At 57.0% G+C, this 12,416-nt stretch overlaps 1 protein-coding gene across 2 annotated transcripts in view; it reads left to right on the forward strand.

Annotated features, from left to right (window-relative positions):
* Positions 1–12,416, forward strand: part of BSN (bassoon presynaptic cytomatrix protein) — a 463,393-nt gene that overhangs the window by 47,690 nt on the left and 403,287 nt on the right. The window lies entirely within an intron of this gene.

Below are 12,416 nucleotides of genomic sequence, written 5' to 3' on the forward strand. Positions count from 1 at the left end.
CCATAGCTTTACCCCTTCTTCATCCATCCAGCCTTTTTCATTCACATGTACAAAACAACCAGCAGGGAACTTGAATTTCGGCATTGTTTTTCTTTTAAAAATAATCATTGGTCTCAGTTTGGCGCCATCAGCTGTGCATCCTAGTACCACTGTAAAACTGGACTTCTCATGTCCTGTTGTTTTAATTAAAATTGTTTTTTCACCTTTTTGATGGACAGTTTTATTTCCAACCATATCAAAATTCATTGGAGTTTCATCCATATTTCCAATACTACTTAACGCATAGCCATGTTTAGTGCGCTGTTGTATTACGTATCGATGGAAACTATTTACTTTGCTATCAAGATCTGCAGGTAATTTTTGGGCAATTTTCGTCTTTTGCCTCAGTACCATATTATGCCTTCCCATGAATCTAGTACACCAGGATACAATGGCCTTAAATCTGTTGCTGTGATCTGGGTTAGATTTGGCCCACTGAAGTGCAAACAAACTTATTTTATTTCGTGTCACTACATAACTGTTTTGGCGATGCTCATTCACCATGTCTGCTACATGTTTTTCGAGTTCTGGCCAATGTGGGGTGCCTCTTCTTAATGCACACTTACCCCTTGGCATACTCTTTAATGCTTTTTCATTTGCTTTCCAGTCCCGAACTATCTTTTCTGTTACTCCATATTGTCTTGCAGCAGCGCAGTTATTATGTTCCATGTCAAAGTTTACAACTTAAGTTTGAAACTGGCTTCATATTTCTTTCTTCTTGCTGGTGGAGCCATGATGGGGTTTTGACTGTTGGACATTTGTATACTGTACTGTATGTACTGGTGCTATACTGTATGAACAGGTACAGATACTGGTGCTGTACTGTATGTGGTACCCAGTATACAACAACCAGCCAATCACGGCAAGCGATGTACCTTGCCGGCGATTGGCTGGTTGTTGTATACAAAGCCTGCTTGGATTGGTCAGCTCTCCCTGCCTGCCCAGCCCTCCCTGTCTCCAAGACTATCAGAGCGGTAGCGCAAACACGCCTCTTTCACCCGTCTGGCCCGCCCTTGTATCCTATTACCTCCTTCTCTGCCTCTCAGATCTTGCACATGCGCGCCTGCGCCGCTTCACTGCAGTCCTCAGGAGCGAGATCTGAGAGGCAGAGAAGGAGGTACGGTAATAGGATACAAGGGCAGGCCAGACGGGTGAAAGAGGCGTCTTTTTCTGGGCACAGCGCCGCTCTCTTTTTTCCATACCCCGGGCGTCCCGGACGCCTGCAGCTTGCTCCGCCCTTCACTTACACCTTCCCGGTGAGGCGCCCCCTCACCTCGTCATCGGGCGGGGATGCGGCCGCGGCCGTTCTTGAGCTCCCCCCACCATATGCAGCGACCGCAGATTCTCCAGTCTGGCTCGGAAGTTTCAGCACCCGCCCTATAAGACGACCCCTGTCTTTTGAGAAGATTTTCCTGGGTTAAAAAGTTGTCTTATACGCCGGAAAATATGGTAAATAAGGAAGTGTTGTTTACTCCTCACAAGGGACCACCGAATGAAATTAATAGGTAGCAGGTTTAAAACAAACACAAGAAAATATTTTTTAACGCAACGTACTGTCAACCTCTGGAACTTCTTGCCAGAGGGTCTTGTGAAGGCCAGTACTATAATGGGGTTCAAAAGGGAGCTAGCTAGATTCATGGAAGATAGGTCCATCAATGGCTACTAGCCAGGATGGGCAGGAATGGTGTCCCTAGCCTCTGTTTGCCAGAAGCTGGGATTGGGTGACAGGGCATGGATCACTTGATGGAAACCTGTCTGTTCATTCCCTTTGGGGCACCTGCCATTGGCCACTGTCACAGGATAGGATACTGGGCTAGATGGATTTTTTGGTCTGACCCAGTATGGCCATTCTTATGTTCTTATGTAATATAGCTTGGTGGGTGCCAGTGAAGCCAAGGAAGGCCTGAAAGCAAGGGAATATGAGTAATAGACCATGAAAAGCCACCCGTGAAACCAGGATGTCAGAAGGAGAGGACCATAGGGTGAACCAGAGGAACAGTCTCCACGAGCAGCACAGTAGGAAGCAGGCCAAGGAAGCAGTGAAGGGTTGGAAGTGGTTGGTACCAACCACTATATGAAGTGCCCTGGCCTGGAGCCCAGAGAGAGGCGGGGGTCCTGGCTTCCTCTACCAAACCCATCAGAAGAGTTTATTAAGGCCTTGCATTGGACTTCTTTGCACTCTGAAGGGGGAAAGCACTACTAACAACCTAGTTGGAGGGCTGAGGTTGTGACTGAGGGCCAATCAGCAAGCTCGATGGCGAAGTGGCCATCAGAGAGAAGGAGGGAAACTCAGGCAAGCTTGTTGCAAGGAGGCACTGAAGACTGGAAATGACCAGTTAACAGTGCCCAATTTGCTTGATTTTTCAGAGGTGCCGAGTAAAAGTAATAGAGGTCAAGGAAGATGAGAAAGGAAGACAGCCTCTGGGATTTGCCAGGAAAAAGTAGTTAGAAAGCTTGGTGACTGCAGTTTTATTGAAATGGAGCTGGCGGAAGCCTGACTAGAGATGTTCCAGGATGGAATTGCAGGAGAGAAACTCAAGACTGTGGTGGAAAACGACTCATTTAACGAGTGACAGAACTGACAGAAAGAAGGAAAATAGAGCAGTAGTGGGAGACACAGGTAGGGCCAAGGGTCAGACTTTGAGTATGAGGAAAGTAGGGGATGCAGTCTAAAAAGTCTGGGAAGTTAGAGGAGAGAGTGGTAGTGGGAGGGAACAGATGAGAAACCTTAGTGTTGGTGATAAGGGAAAGAAGGGAGGTATTCTCACCATAGATGGCAAGAGAGATGCTTTTCTGTTGGATATGTATTTGGTGTAAATTGAACCATGATTCACTTTGGCACAGGGACTGCAGAAGACTAATGGACTCGTTACCTCAAAGGGGGCAGACAGCAGGTGATTCCTTACCCTGAATTCTACAACAGCCACCAGAATGCCATATTTCAGATGCATCCTCTTAAGGGTGAGCAACTATGTTGTCCTATGATCCAGGAAATTCAAGGAGATACTGCACCTTAGTGAGGTCCAGTGCCTCCTGGAGCTCTCAGTGTGGTAACATAGAGCTCTCTGTTAATAGCAGTGCTATGGTTGAAGACCTGCAGGATCAACATGTTCATTTCCATGGCAGTAACAATGCTGAGTTCTGAGTTTTCTGTACAATCTGTGACAAAGGTCCTCCTCTATCTTGGTGGGTCCTGCGCTTATTGGCGGATTTTCCTGCCTCAGAGATTCACCATGTGGGTTGGGGAACAGCCCAGAGACCTTCCCCTCTGGAAGAACCCACAGTCCAGGTCAATTGGGAGGTTTGCGGGGAACCCAGGCCCGCCCTCTACTCCAGGTTCCAGCCCAGGGCCCTGTGGACTGCAGCTGTCTAAAGTGCCTCCTGTAACTGCTGCATGACAGCTACAACTCCCTGGGCTACTTCCCCATGGCCTCCTCCAAACATCTTCCTTATTCTCACCACAGGACCTTCCTCCTGGTGTCTGATAACTCTTGTGCTCCTCAGTCCTCCAGCAGCACACTCTCTCATTCTCAGCTTCTTGCTGCCAGCTCCTCGCACTCTCCCTACAAACTGAAGTGAGCTCCTTTTAAAACCCAGGTGCCCTGATTAGCCTGCCTTAATTGATTCTATCAGCTTCTTCTTAATTGGCTCCAGGTGTCCTAATTAGCCTGCCTGCCTTAACTGGTTCTAGCAGGTTCCTGATTACTCTAGTACAGCCCCTTCTCTGGTCACTCAGGGAACAGACAACTGTTCAGCCAGTGACCAGGGTGTTTGCCTTCGAACAGACTCCTGTACCTCACTGGCCTGGAGGGAGAGAGGTAGAGAGCTGCTCCTCCTGCTGCTGCTATTAGGCCCTGGGTTCTCCCTACAACTGCTGTCTGTTGCGGCTGCTGCTCCAGCTACTCCCCTGGCTGGACTAACCCCCCAGCATCTCTGCTACCTGCTTGCTGGCTGGCCGGCTGCTAGACCCTCCCCCCCACCCTTGGTTGTTGCTGCTGCTCCAGTCACAGCCCCTTGAGGGGGGGGAGGGGGCTGCTGGCCCACTCCCCGGAGGAGGGGAGGGAGGGAGCCAGCCATTGCTCCTGCTGCTGAGGATGCCACCACCATCGACCACCACCTGAGAAGAATCCTTCCTGCTGTCCACCAGACTGCCAGCTAAAGCTGCTGTGTTTGCTGCTGAGAGCTGCTGAAGCCCCGAGGAGGAGGAGAAGGAGAAGAGGACCATTTGCCAGTAGAGGAGCGCGTAAGAACATACCACCGTGGAGGGGGTTCTCATGGACTGAGTAACTTCTGAACTGTGCTCTTGTGGTGGGGGTCTAGACTGTGTTTGTGGGACACAGGGGGTGTGGCGTGGAGCCCCCTGGTCCGTCTGTGTCCCCCCCCGACCCCCACCACCACCATCGTCGTTGCCCCCTCCACCACCCCCACTGGCTACTTACCATCTACCTCAAGCTCCTGCCTCTGGGATTTCAGCTGCTCACCTAGGCTTGCTACGCCCTGTTGCCACCATTGGGCCTGATACAGCAGCCAGCTTCCAAGGACTTTCTTTTTGTTGCAAGCGCACCTGGGTGCACGTACCTGCCCCCTTTTTGACTGACCCCCTCCCCCCTGCAACAAGCCCCCAGCTTTGCCCCTGCTGCCTACCCATTTGCCCCTTGCTGCCTTTTGCCCCTCCCCCTTGCCCCAGCCCCTCGCTAGCTCCAGTTTGTTTGCCTGCCCTGCCCTTTCCCTCTGCAGCCTTTGTTTGACCCGCCCCAGCCTCCGAAGCTAGCCCCGTGGTTCCTCTGCCCCATTTCCCGCCTGGTTACTCCCTTCCCCCTGCGGTCCCCTTGCCCTGATTTGCCCCTCCCCTCGTGCGCCCATGTCCCCTCCTATGCGCTTGTACCACTCCCCCTTTTAGTTTAATTCTATCTCACTGCACCCCCCCCCAATGCTGTTATATCCTCTCTTCCTTGGTGCAACAAGAAGAGCCGGAAACCTTCCCTGAGTCAGTGACTGACCCCTAGCCCTTGATAGCCCCCCCCATCCACCCCCCCCTTTTTTGGCGCCCTCCTCCCCTGCCTACAGCCCAGTGGGGAGGAGTGGTCGACCTGCTTCCCCTTTCCCTACCCCCCTCCAGTGTTTGCTTTCCCCCCGTCCTCATTATGGCAGGGGACGAGGAGAGTGAGACCCCTCGGACAGACCCTGCTGCCCCTCCTCCACCCGCCCCACCATCATCCCCCCCCTAGCCTCTACCTCAACCGCCGCTGCCGAGCCACCTACTACCATCCCTGCTGGAGCGCCGGCAGCGGTGGGTAACGAGGTGACTTCCGCTGCTGCCACGTCCCTCGCCCCCTCTGACTCTGGGGGAGTCCCCCCAGCCGGCAGGAAGGGCCAGGGCACGAAGAAGGGTAAAGCCCCCGCTAAAAAAGCCAGGCCCTCCATGGCAGGGGGTGCCCCCACTGCCGCGCCCCGCAACAAGCCGCGGCGTCCCTCCCTGCTGTTCCCTCCACCAGCTCTATGGGTGTCCCACCCCCAGCTCCCAGGGCATACGCCCAGGTGGCGGCGGCCCCCCCGCCTGCCGCTATGTCATCTCCCCCATCCACCACCTCTGCTACCATCTATAGCGGCCGGGGCCCCTTCCCCACCTTGACCAGGAAGCATGGTGTCCGTTGCCTCCTGGTACCTGCCTCGCCCCACGTGGAGACCTATGTGCGGGCGTTGGCGAGGGTGGTGGGGCCCACAGCCATTGTGGCGGCCTCCAAGATGTACGGAAAGGTCGTCTTCTTCCTAGCATCGGAGGCCGCCGCCCAGGAGGCAGTGGAGAAGGGCCTGGCGGTGGGGGGGCGTGTATGTCCCCCTGGAGCCGCTAGAAGACCTGGGCGCCCGACTGGTCCTGACTTCTGTCCTTCCCTTCCTTCCAAATGCCGCCCTGTTACCCGCCCTCTCTACCCTGGGGAGGCCGATCTCTGTGGTCAGCCCTCTCCCATTGGGCTGCAAAGACCCCGCCCTCCGTCACGTCCTCTCGTTCCGCCGGCAGGTCCAGTTACAACTGCCGCCGGCGGCACGTGACGGTGAGGCGCTCGAGGGGTCCTTCTTGGTCCCCTACCAGGGGGCCCACTACTGGGTACATTATTCAACGGGGAGGCCCAGTGCTACCTCTGCCGGGCGATGGGACACGTCCGGAGGGACTGCCCTTTGGCCCAGCACGGAGGGACATCCGGGACCCCCGAGCCCCGGCAGGGTGCCGGCCCTGTCATCGCCGGCGCCCCTAGCTGCCCGGTGCCCGAAGCCGCCCCTCCTCCTTTCCGGCCCACCAACGCTCCCGCTCGGGCCCAAGGGGTATCTCCCCCAGTGCGCCTAGACGAGCGAAAGGGCCGTGCCTCTGCCGCCTGCGATCTGGCGGGGCCTGTGGAGGAGGGTGAGGTAGGGATATCGCCGGGCATAGAAGAGGGCATGCTCCAGATAGAATCCTCCCTCCTACGTGCTGCCCCACCATTGCCTCCCCGAGTCCCTAAGCCTTCGCTCTTGCTCCCTTGACCCAAGTCCTGTTAGCCAGCCCCCGGATGATGCCATGGAGGGCTGGTCCTTAGTACAGGGGAAGCGGGGCAAGCGGAAGGCTCGAGCTCCACTCCTTCCATCTGATGCGGTAGCCCCCCGGAAGACCAGGAAGGGGGGAACCGATGCTGAGCCTTCCGCTTTGCCCCCGGGTGGGTTTTGTCCCCCATTGCCGGCTAGGGAAGACGTGGCAGCATCGGAGGAAATCACTACCCCTCCTCCGGTGTCCCTTCCTATGGAAACCCCTGATGGAGCCCCTGCACGCACCAAGGCGAGCGTCGCTTCGGGTGCAGGAGGGGAGAGCCCTGGGGTGGTGGAAGGTGATCTCCCTTCCATTTATGAGGAGATCGAGGCCCTGGGTCTGACCCCGGTTACCCAGGGGGAGGACGACCCTCTACCAGCGGGCCTCAATCTGAGCGACCTCGCCTCGGCCCCCCTTTCCCCGTATTCCGTCCACTTACCCACTGCTTCCACTCCCGCCTCCGAGGAGCCCCTGGACTCTTCCACTATCCCAGCTGCAGATGGCACCCCGCTAGCGGCCGCCGAACTCTTGAGGCGACGGCCAGTGCCACGCAACCGGGACCCGAGTCGCCAGGGGACTCCCTCATGGCTGAGGGACAGCCGACCTCCTTTCCGGGTGGGGGCCCCTTTATTGATTCTCCACCTACGGATGCCGTGGCCTTACCATCTGCCTTGGAGCATGAGTCCGGCATCGCCGAGGGCCCACCTCCCTCCCTGCAAATCCCTGAGCCCCTTTGTGGGGTGCCACCCCCCCTCACCCAGTGGCCCGGCTGCTGAGGCCCCCGATCCCACTATCGCCCCTTCCCCTGTCCCTATTCCTGACTCCGACCCTGCCCCTGTCACCGACCCCATCCCTGTCCCCTCCACTTCCCATGATGCTATTGCCGCCTCTGGGGTTGTCTCCTTCCATATCCCAGAGGATGACCCCCAAGGAGCGGCCTTTGTTTTTCCCTGTCCCAACCCACCAGGGGCTGCTATTTTTCCTCCGCCGCCCCCCATTGAGCCAGGGTCTGAGGCGGGCCACGGGGCGCCAGCCCATCGGACGCCACGTTGAGGGTCTGCCCCCTGTTTGCCCGTCTCGGTGGGCCACGGGGCTGTGACAGGGGCCCCGCTGGGGGATAGCCATAGATCAATAACCCCACCCCCCCCATACGCTGAGAGAGGAGCTACGGGACTTCCTTGAGGACGTCCGAGGCTCCCGCAACAAAGTACAGCTTGCACTCCAGCGATGGGGGGATTTCCATCAGATCCTCCGGGCCGCGAGGGCCCTCATGGGGGAGGGTAAGAGGACCGGGAGGCAGGCCGCCGCGGCCTACCAACGGGTCCGCCTCTTCCGTGACTCCTTAATCGCTTATGGGGTAGGTCATGGATTGTTGCGCGGCCCGACGGAGGCCGTGGGTGTCTCTGCTAGCGAGGATCCCCCCCAGCCCTCCTCATGGCACCGATCATCTTTGCAACATTAAACACCCGGGGCTGTAGGATGGGTCTCCGCAGGAGCCAGGTGCTCTCCTTCCTTCGGGAGGGGGGTACTCTGTGATTTTCCTGCAGGAGACCCATACGGATCCGGCCGCTGAAGCAAGCTGGCGGCTGGAGTGGGGGGACAGGGTCTATTTTAGCCACCTCACAGTTCGTACGGCTGGAGTGGCGACCCTGTTCTCCCCCGACCTACGGCCCGAGGTGCTGGGGGTCACCGAGGCTGTGCCGGGCCGCCTGCTGCACCTCCGGGTCCGCATGGAGGGGCTTGTAGTTAATCTCGTCAATGTTTACGCCCCGACTTTGGGCCCGGAGAGGTTGTGTTTTTATCAGCAGGCGTCCGCCTTCCTCGGCACCTTGGATCCTCGCGAGTGCCTAGTCCTGGGCGGGGACTTTAACGCCACCCTTGAGGAACGGGACCACTCGGGGACCGAGCAGCACCAGGCCGCCGCGGACGTCCTCCGGGAGATCGTCGAACATCACTCCCTAGTGGATGTCTGGCGCGACCACCACCCGGATGACGTTTCAACATTCACTTTTGTCCGGGTGGAGGTCCATCGGTCGTACCACTCCCGGTTGGACCGCATCTATATGTCACGCTTCCATCTTTCCCGGGCCCACTCCTCCAGCGTCCGGCCGGCCCCTTTTTCAGATCACCATCTAGCCACCGTGACAGCCTCTCTCTGCGCGGAGAGGCCGGGGCCGGCCTATTGGCACTTTAATAATAGCTTGTTGGAGGATGTGGGCTTCGTGGCGTCCTTCCGGGAGTTCTGGCTAGCCTGGCGAGGGCAGCGGCGTGTCTTTCCCTCGGCGCGACGGTGGTGGGACCTGGGGAAGGTGCGCGCCCGGCTCTTCTGCCGTGACTACACCCGGGGCACCAGCCGACGGAGGGATGCGGCGATAGGGCAGTTGGAACGGGAGGTCTTAGAGCTGGAGAGGCGTCTGGCCGCCAGCCCCGGTGATCCATCCCTCTGCAGAGCATGCCGGGAGAAGCGGGAAGAGCTGCGGACCCTCGAGGACCATCGGGCCCCAGGTGCCTTTGTTCGATCCCGCATCCGCCTCCTTCGGGAGATGGATCGCGGTTCCCGCTTCTTCTACGCCCTGGAGAAAAAGAGGGGGGCTAAAAAGCACATCACCTGTCTTCTAGCAGAGGACGGCACCCCCCTCACGGATCCGGCGGAAATGTGCGGGAGGGCCAGGGCCTTCTACGCAGGCCTTTTCTCCCTGGATCCGACCGATCCTAACGCTTGCAGAATGCTCTGGGATGAACTCCCGACGGTCAACGCGGGCGACCGAGACTGGCTGGAGCTGCCTCTCACTCTGGCCGAGTTCTCGGAAGCCCTCCGCCGCATGCCCACCAATAAATCTCCGGGCATGGACGGGCTGACCGTGGAGTTCTACCGCGTGTTTTGGGACGTCCTTGGCCCGGACCTTGTCACCGTCTGGGCCGAGTCCTTGCAGGGCGGGGTCCTCCCTCTTTCGTGCAGGCGAGCCGTGCTGACATTATTGCCGAAGAAGGGGGACCTCCGCAATTTACGGAATTGGCGTCCCATCTCGCTCCTCAGCACGGACTATAAAATCGTAGCGAAGGCCATCTCGCTGCGGCTAGGGTCCATTTTGGTGGACGTGATCCACCCAGACCAGACCTACACCATCCTGGGCCGCCCCATCTTCGACAACTTGTATCTAGTCCGGGACCTCTTGGAACTCGGGTGTAGGGATGGTCTGTCGTTCGCCCTCCTGTCCCTGGATCAGGAGAAGGCGTTCGACAGGGTGGACCACGGGTATATCCTGGGCACGCTGCAAGCGTTTGGCTTCGGGCCCCAGTTTGTGGGTTTTCTGCAGGTGCTGTATGCCTCCGCAGAGTGTTTGGTCAGGCTCAACTGGATCCTGACCGAACCGGTCATCTTCGGGCGAGGAGTACGTCAAGGATGCCCCCTCTCGGGCCAGCTGTACGCTCTGACGATCGAGCCCTTCCTCTGTCTCCTCCGTAGGAGGTTGGCAGGGTTGGTGCTGCGGGAGCCGTAGCTGCGGCTGATCCTTTCGGCGTACTCCGACGATGTGCTCCTCGTGGTCCAGGACCCGGGCGACTTGGTGCGGGTAGAGGCTTGCCAGACCATCTATTCGGCGGACTCCTGCGCCCGGGTCAACTGGGTCAAGAGCTCTGGCCTGGTGGTAGGGGACGGGTGGCAGACAAGCTCCCTCCCACCCACGCTTTAGGCCGTCCGGTGGAGCACAGGTCCGCTGCTTTATCTCGGCATTTACCTTTCTGCCACGCATCCGTCTCCACTGGAGAACTGGCTAGGTTTAGAGGGCAGGGTGTTGGAGCGGCTTCGGAAATGGACAGGACTGCTCCGGTGTCTCTCCCTTCAAGGGAGAGCACTGGTGCTCAATCAGCTGGTCCTGTCCATGCTCTGGTACCGGCTCAATACCCTGGTCTCGGCCCCGGGTTTCCTGGCCAACCTCCGGACGTCGATTCTGGAGTTCTTTTGGCCAGGACTGCACTGGGTCTCTGCGGGGGTTCTCCATCTACCCCTGGAGGAGGGAGGGCAGGGCCTGAAGTGTTTGTATGCTCAGGTCCATGTCTTCCGTCTCCAGACCCTGCAGAGGCTCCTTTATGGTACAGGTAGTCCGGCGTGGAGCGTATTGGCGCACGCCTTCCTGCGCCGCTTCCGAGGGCTCCGATATGACCGGCAGCTCTTTTGTCTCCATCCGAGAGGTCTTCTGCGAGACCTCTCCGGGCTGCGGGTCTTCTACCAGGACCTCCTCCGGACCTGGAAATTGTTCTCAGTGACCAGGTCCGTGGCGGCCACCGTGGGGGCAGATCTCTTCGCGGAGCCCCTGCTACACAACCCCCAGCTCCGTGTGCAAGTGGCGGAGTCCCCCATGGTGCACCAGAGGTTGGTCCTGGCAGAAGTCACCAAAGTCGGAGACCTCCTGTACTATGACCAGGGAGATTGGCTGGATCCCCTGACGATCGCTCAGCACAAATGTCCTGTCTTACTAAAATAAGACAGGAGATCTACATTACACACTTCACCTCTCTACAAGGGAAAAAGGACCGTAAGCTGTCTAAAATCCTACCTGCCACATGGGGCCACAACAGGGGTATCCCTAACTCACCCAGCAATATTGTCAATTTATCCAGCTACACACTCAACCCAGCAGAAGAGTCTGTCCTATCTCGGGGACTCTCTTTTTGCCCCAGCACCCCCACGAACATGATACAGTTCTGCGGTGATCTGGAAGCCTACTTTCGCTGCCTCCGACTCAAAGAATACTTTCAAGATAACACTTAACAGCGCACTGATACACAGATACCTTCCTGTGTTGTTGGTGGGAGGAAAAACTCCACATGGACTCCTCCTGAGGGTCGAAATGACAGTCTGGACCTATACATAGAATGCTTCCGCCGACGTGCACAGGCAGAAATTGTGGAAAAACAACATCGGTTGCCTCATAACCTAAGTCGTGCAGAACGCAATGCCATCCACAGCCTCAGAAAGCACCCTGACATTATCATCAAAGAGGCTGATAAAGGAGGTGCTGTTGTCATCATGAACAGGTCTGACTACCAGCAGGAGGCTGCCAGACAACTCTCCAATACCAAATTCTACAGGCCACTTTCCTCAGATCCCACTGAGGAATACACTAAAACTGCACCATCTACTCAGGACACTCCCTACACTAACACAGGAACAAATCAACATACCCTTAGAGCCCTGACCGGGGTTATTCTATCTACTACCTAAGATCCACAAACCTGGAAATCCTGGACACCCCATCATCTCGGGCATTGGCACTCTCACTGAAGGACTGTCTGGATATGTGGACTCCCTAATCAGACCCTATGCAACCAGCACTCCCAGCTATCTCCGTGACACCACTGATTTCCTGAGAAAACTACAATGCATTGGTGACCTCCCAGAAAACACCATCGTAGCCACCATGGATGTAGAGGCTCTCTACACAAACATCCCACACACAGATGGAATACAAGCTGTCAGGAACAGTATCCCTGATGATGACACAGCACAATTTATTGCTGAGCTCTGTGATTTTATCCTCATGCCCAATTATTTCAAACTTGGCGACAATATATACCTCCAGACCAGTGGCACCGCTATGGGCACCCGCATGGCCCCACAATATGCCAACATTTTTATGGCTGACCTGGAACAACGCTTCCTCAGCTCTCGTCCACTCATGCCCCTTCTCTACCTACGCTATATTGATGACATCTTCATCATTTGGACCCATGGGAAGGAGACCCTGGAAGAATTCCACCATGATTTCAACAGCTTCCACCCCACCATCAACCCCAGCCTGGACCAATCTACACGGGA

This window comes from Chrysemys picta, chromosome 7, assembly GCF_011386835.1.
Source record: "Chrysemys picta bellii isolate R12L10 chromosome 7, ASM1138683v2, whole genome shotgun sequence".
NCBI lineage: Eukaryota > Metazoa > Chordata > Testudines > Emydidae > Chrysemys > Chrysemys picta.